Below are 7,378 nucleotides of genomic sequence, written 5' to 3' on the forward strand. Positions count from 1 at the left end.
TAAAGGAAGATTTTGTGAACTTGTTTTATATATAGTTAGCTTATAATTACATTACGTACTATTCAAAACTATCTATAATAACGTATTTATTTATAAACTATTTTTTTTTCCACATTCCTACTACAGTATTTACATGTTAGGTTGATACAAGCTTACTATTGGATTAACGTGATTTGCTGGTAGATAAAAAATGACTACTATTTGGCCATCATTCTATGATAATAGGATTTTGCTGGGTTCGTGAAAATACAAAAGTCAATACTCCCTATACCTTGAAATGTAACGGTATTTGCAGTTGCGTCCATGCCCCCAACTGGTACCCGTAAAGACGTGAAAGGGTCTGGTACGATTGGTAGATCCATCTATTTTCCATTATAATTAATTAAATATTTTAAACAAGAAAATAAGGAGTGAGAACAATTATCCAATAAATATCAATAACTAAATAATATCCATAGAAATATTTTTAACCAATACTAAATGAATATATTAATTCTTCTTGATATAATAAAAATTTGGAATTATGTTTTTAGTGACTAGTCGGTATAAATGAACATTATGATAAACAAATAACTAAAGGTTATTTCACCTTAAGTTTTTATTCATTTAAATTCCCAAGGTAAACCTCCAACTAAAAATTAATTCAAACTTTTATTCTTATGGCCATAGAATAATATTCTATCTTTATAACTACATGAAGAAATAACAATAAGATGAGCTTAGGATACTTTAACAAACTGTATTATAGTTAATATTAATATAAAAATAGTTAAACTAAATAAGTTTAAATATTTTTTAATTGTTTAAAACATTTAATATAATGAATGTATTAAAGAATATTAATCTAGTAAATGACAGTGATAAACATTGTAAAATAATTAAATAACACAAATTAGTCCACACCTCATTAATTATTTAGATAAAAAAATATCGTAGATTAAGAAAGTAAGTGAGGTTAGGGACACCTCACTAATTTAAATATAGACAAACATAAAATAAATATAATCATATATATATGGCATAAAAATTTAAAAGAGATAAAAGTTTCATCCCCCTTACCTTAAGATTGCTTTTATGTTTCTTTTTTTTTTTTTTTCTCTTTCTCTTTGTGTGTATTATATTCACAACCTAGAAGTGATTTTTAAGTTATTATTTGTGAAAAGATAATTAATTTATCAAATATCTCATATTTAATTAACCATTAAAATAATAATTTTCATAAATAATTTATTATTTTTTAATATTCTCGATTTAATCCACAATTAAGATGTATTATTAATTTCACTAACACATAAAAAAAATGTGACATATATATATATATATATTTTAATTTTTAGCTTCCTAGGATTAACATAAAAAATTTTTTATTTCTAAAATAAATTTAAAAGATAGAGAAATAAAAAGTATATTAAAGTATTTTTTCTTTTTTAACATTTCTAAATATAATTACACGTCCATTATTATTTTATTTGTCTATTTTTTATTGAAAGTAAAATTATATAATTTTGGAGTGTACATGACCTTGTGTGAATTTTTATTTCAATTTTTTGTCTTGTAAATTGTGACGGTTGGAAGAAACCGTCGCAATGTTAGAAAATTTTGCGATGGTTGAGAGAAACCGTCGCAATGTTTGAAAATTTTGCGACGATTTTGAGAGAAATCGTCGCAATGTTGAAAAATTTTGCGACGGTTGGGAGAAACCGTCGCAAGGTTGGAAAATTTTGCGACGGTTTTGGGAGAAAACCGTCGTAATGTTGAAAAATTTTGCGATGGTTGAAAGAAACTATCGTATGAAGGGTCGCAATATCAAAGCGACAACAGTTTCAGGATAACCGTCGCAATTTGGTCCGTCGCAATTCATCATTTTCCTTGTATTATCTTAAACTCTGGCAGCCTCCACAATCTTATTATACGAACTGAAGTGAACTCTTATCTTCCTGTCAATTCTCCCCGCTGCAATGTCCTTTAGTAATGTAAACTGTAACAGCCCAAAATCGTTGGGCCAGAGGCCCAATAGATTGCTCGGAACAGGCCGTTTCAAAAGTGAAATGGGCCGTTTCAGAATAAGAAAAATGTCCAAAATTGGAGAAGTAGAACGGGTCGTTCTGGTTTGGAGAACGGACCGTTCTGGTTTTGGAACGGGCCGTTCCAGTTGAGAATTTTGCATAGTTTCGAAGGGTCCAGAACGGCCGTTCCACTTTTGGAACGGGCCGTTCTGGTAGGTGAGCCTGAAATCCTATAAATAGTGCCCCTCACCTCTCATTTTTCACACATCTCTCATTTTCTCTTCCTATTATCTTCTGTTCTCCTCTTCTTTCCCTCTTCTTCTCTCTGAAGACCAAGGGACATTTAGAAGAGGAGACCAAGAGATTCTTGTTTTAGTTCAACTGCTGTTTTATCCAGGTACGGGAGAAAAAGGGGATTATTTGTATGCAAAGTTACATGAGGGAATTGGGTAGAAGAGGAAGCTCGTAAGATTATGAATAATTTTATAATTATTTCTGTTTGGAGAATTATTGGTCTTATGTGATTTTGTATGTATTTAGGACTATGAATATATGATTAATTTGTAAAAATGATGCTCTGGGAGAGAGAACGAAATTATAAAAAAAGTGTCTGTAGGTTAGGTTTTGGAAAAATTGGATTATTTCTGTTTGAGGAATTGATGATCCCATTAGATTCTGTATGTGTTGAAGGATTAGAAATATATATTTTAATTTATAAGAATGATGATATGGGAGAGAGAACGAAATTGTAGAAAAGTGCTTGTGAGCTAGGTTTTGGAACAATTGGGGGTTTTACTGTTTGTGTTAAAAATTATATTAAATTGATAATTCTATTGATTATTATATTAATTTATGAATGTTATCATTGTATTAATTGATAAGAATTGATGATCTAGATGTGAATTGCTTGAGGGGTGTGTAAACCCCTTATTTTGTTGGACTTATCTGTTGTGTATGTGATATGAAATTGAGTTATGAGATGAGATGTTATATGGATGTAAATATGATTGTGATTGTGGTACCTCACACTAATGACCAGGGATGAGACGAACCCTGGGAGGTGATGCTCCAGGGACGAGCGTACCCCTGGCATGGTGTGAGATGAGTGAGACAATTAACATGCATCACTTATGTCAAATATGGCAGCCCTGGCATAGGGTTAATTGCAATATTGTGTGGATTGTAATGTGAATGTGGTTCCTCACACTAATGACCAGGGATGAGACGAACCCTGGGTAGGTGATACTTCAGGGACGAGCGTGCTCCTGGCATGGTGTGGGATGAGTGAGGCAATTAACCCGTATCACTTGTGTCAATTGTGGCATGGTCTTGACATAGTGTTAATTGTAAGATTTATGTGGATTGTGATGAATTGATGTGATTATAATTGTGATGTGATTGTAGTTCCTTACATTATGACTAGGGGTGGCACGACCTTGGGCAAAGAGATGTTACAGGCGTGACCTTAGCATAGTGTAGGATGTGTGATTTCTCATGCTTATGTTGGGGGTGGCACGGCCTTGGGCAAAGAAATGCTACAGGCGTGACCTTGGCATAGGGTGGGATGTGTGAGGCAATTAATACTTATGTTGGGGGTGGTACGACCTTGAGCAAGAGATGCTATAGGCGTGACCTTGGCATAGGGGTTGATTGCAAGATTTGTGATGATTGTTGTGATTGCAAATTGTGACGTGATGATGATGTGCGATTGATAAAGTTATGATACATTGAAATGTTTATGAATATTTTGTTTAAGTATCGAGTTATAATGAGATAACATGTTGTGTGTTTGTATGTACTTTACATATAGATGTTTTCTTTTCTCACCGTACAATTTTGTGGATGTTTTAGGTGAAGAAGATCCGGCTGCCGAGTGACATCTAGAATGCCAACAGTTAAATTAGGGGTATGCTCTGATATTGTGACATCGGGGCAAAAGACTTTTAGGACATAATTTTTATATGGATTTAGAATTGTAAACATCATTTTGAAAACAATTTGTAAACTCTTGCGTTTCATTTTCTAAATCTTTATTATTGTGGTTATTGAAAAAACGATTTTTGAAATTTCTCATGTGAATCCTTTTACCGAAATTTAAAACATTTATTTGTAAAGTTACAATATGTGTTAGGGTAGTAAGGGTGTCACATAAACCTCTGAGTCATGTTCTTTAAAAAAAGATAAAAGTAAAAAGGATAAAACTTTTAATAATATCTTCACTAATCATATTTTTTCTGGTGAAAATGAAAATTTCAAACAAAAATTGTAATATTCTAAAACTTTGATACAATATTATAAATTTTCTTATTATTATCTTATTCTAAAAATAATAGTATAAATTTCTAGTTATCATTAAAAAATAAAAAATAAAAATTGAGTACAATATTTTTAATAAACTAAAATGGAAATATATAATATTTAAATTACATTATAACTATTTTTTTTTTAAGAAAAACTATATTTATAATATATATATATATATACTTAAATTGTTACGTTTTAAGTATTTAATAAAATTATTTTAAACTTATATATATACATATTTATGCTTAAAAAAAATGCAACAGCATAGTTTCTTATCTGCTGCATTAAATGAAGGGATAAGCATGCAGAGATATTCTTATCTTCATGTAAGGAAAAATTATCTGTAAGAAAGTATAAGTTGAGAACGAATTGAACGATAAAAAAAAATTTCATTACGAACCAAGTAATGATAACAAAAATGGGTATAAATAGGTGTAAGGGGTTGTGGAATGAGGCACGAAAAAAATTTAAGAATCAGAGTGACATAAGAATTCAATAGGTTCTTAAAGTCTACTTTTAAATATTAAAGTAAGGAGAGGAGAACTTTATCTATTTAAGATTTTATATGTTACTATGTTATATTATATTTTGTATATATTTATTTAGTGAGATGTCCCTAATTTCATTTATTTACTTAATTTATGATAATTTTTATTCATAATAATTAATAAGGTATTCATAGTCTATGTTATTTAATTATTTTATAATGATTATTATTGTCATTTACTTGATTGATATTCTTAATATATTCCATTTACATAAAACTATTTTAAGATAAATATTCAAATTTATTTAGCATAATTATTTTTATGATTAACTATAATATAGTTTTGTTAAAATATCTTTGACTTATCCTGTCGTGATTTCTTCATATATTTATAAAGATAAAAAAAAGAATTTATCTTATGGCCACAAGGATGAAAATTTGAATTAATTTGTAGTTGGAGGTTTACCTTGGAGATTTAAATGAGTAAAACTTAAGGTGAAATAACCTTTAGTTATTTGTTATTATAATGTTCATTTATTCTGACTAGTCAGTACAAATATAATTCAAAATTTTTTATATCAAGAAAAATTAATATATAATTATTAGTATTAAATATTTTTATGCATATTATGTCATTGTTAATATTTATTGAATAATTGTTCTCATTCCTGTGTAATATATAATTAATTTATATAAATAAATATAGATGGATGTTCTAACAATTCCGGCTCTTTTCCCTTCCCTAATCTCCGTAGTTTTCTCTAGCACAACGTGGAGTGTTGACGCTTTAACCAACTCAGTTACCTTCAATGGAGTAGCAGTGTCTTCATTCACCTTTTTTCCAAACCAAGAAATTTTAACTGTGATAGATGGGCCTATAGTTGTCACTATTGTAATATATATGTAAAAAGTAAGTAGCTACGAACGTAGTGGTAAATATTTTTAGTTTATTATTATGTATAATATTATTAATAATATACATGTGTTTTCAATTTATAAATTATATATATATATATATATATATATATATATAATATATATATACACGTATAATGTTGGGATTAATAGGTAATACGACTAGGCGTTACAAAAACAAAAACAAAAACTACATTATCCAACAATAAAATTTATAACAGTTATAATTTATGAAGAAAAAAAACCTCTTCATCCACCAAAATCATCTCCAAGGAATTTGTTTGCAATGGATTCTTAAACTCTAGCAGCCTCAACAATCTTATTATACGAACTCTTATCTTCCAGTCAATTCTCCTCGTAGTAATGTCCTTTAGTAATGTAAACCTCTGAGCCATGTCTTTTAAAAAGAAGATAAAAGTAAAAAAGATAAAATTGTTGAGCATCGAGGGGGTTACCACAGATATACACATGTCTCCACATTGGTGAGATATTGTTTGCTTTGGGCCCAAGCCCTCACGGATTTTCTTTTGGACATCATGACCTCTCTCATGACAGCGGGACATGCCTCCTAACCCTCCATGTTACTGGGAAACCTCTCTTCCACATGGACCCACCGTTAGGAAGACTTTCGACACAAGGGATCCCAAACTTGGATCCACTAAAATCATCTCCAAGGAATTTGTTTGCAATGGATTCTCAAACTCTAGCAGCCTCAATAATCTTATTATACGAACTCTTATCTTCCAGTCAATTCTCCTCGCAGTAATGTCCTTTAGTAATGTAAACCTCTGAGTCATGTCTTTTAAAAAGAAGATAAAAGTAAAAAAGATAAAACTGCTCACAAGGGATCCCAAACTTGGATCCACCTACCAGCCATCATACCTGTCGAGCCGGTCACCTGATCAGACCATCGACTCTAATACCACTTGTTGTGCATCAAGGGGGGTTTCCACACATATACACATCTCTCCACATTGGTGAGATATTGTTCGCTTTGGGCCCAAGCCCTCACGAATTTGCTTTTGGACATCACCCAAAAGGCCGCTCAACCAATGAAGAAAGTTGTGTGTATATAAACCCATGACCATCCTCTTGTTTGAACGATGTGGGATTTTGCTTGCATCCCAACAAAAACTTTTAATAATATCTTCACTAATCATATTTTTTTTGGTGAAAATGAAAATTTTAAACAAAAGAAAAAACAAAAACTACACTATCCAACAATGAAAGTTATAACTGTTATAATTAATGGAAGAAAAAAAAACTTCTTCATCCACCAAAATCATCTCCAAGAAATTTGTTTGCAATGGATTTTAAACTATGGCAGCCTCCACAATCTTATTATACGAACTCTTATCTTCTAGTCAATTCTCCCCGCTGCAATGTCCTTTAGTAATGTAAACCTCTCAGTCATGTCCTTTAAAAAGAAGATGAAAGTAAAAAGGAAAAAACTTTTAATAATATCTTCACTAATCATATTTTTTCTGGTGAAGATGAAAATTTCAAATAGAAACAAAAACAAAAACTACACTATCCAACAATGAAATTTATAACTATTATAATTTATGAGAAAAAAAATCTCTTCATCCACCAAAATCATCTCCAAGGAATTTGTTTGCAATGGATTCTTAAACTCTAGCAGCCTCAACTATCTTATTATGCGAAC

Source organism: Cajanus cajan, chromosome 4 (assembly GCF_000230855.2).
Source record: "Cajanus cajan strain Asha chromosome 4, NIPB_CcT2T_4, whole genome shotgun sequence".
NCBI lineage: Eukaryota > Viridiplantae > Streptophyta > Magnoliopsida > Fabales > Fabaceae > Cajanus > Cajanus cajan.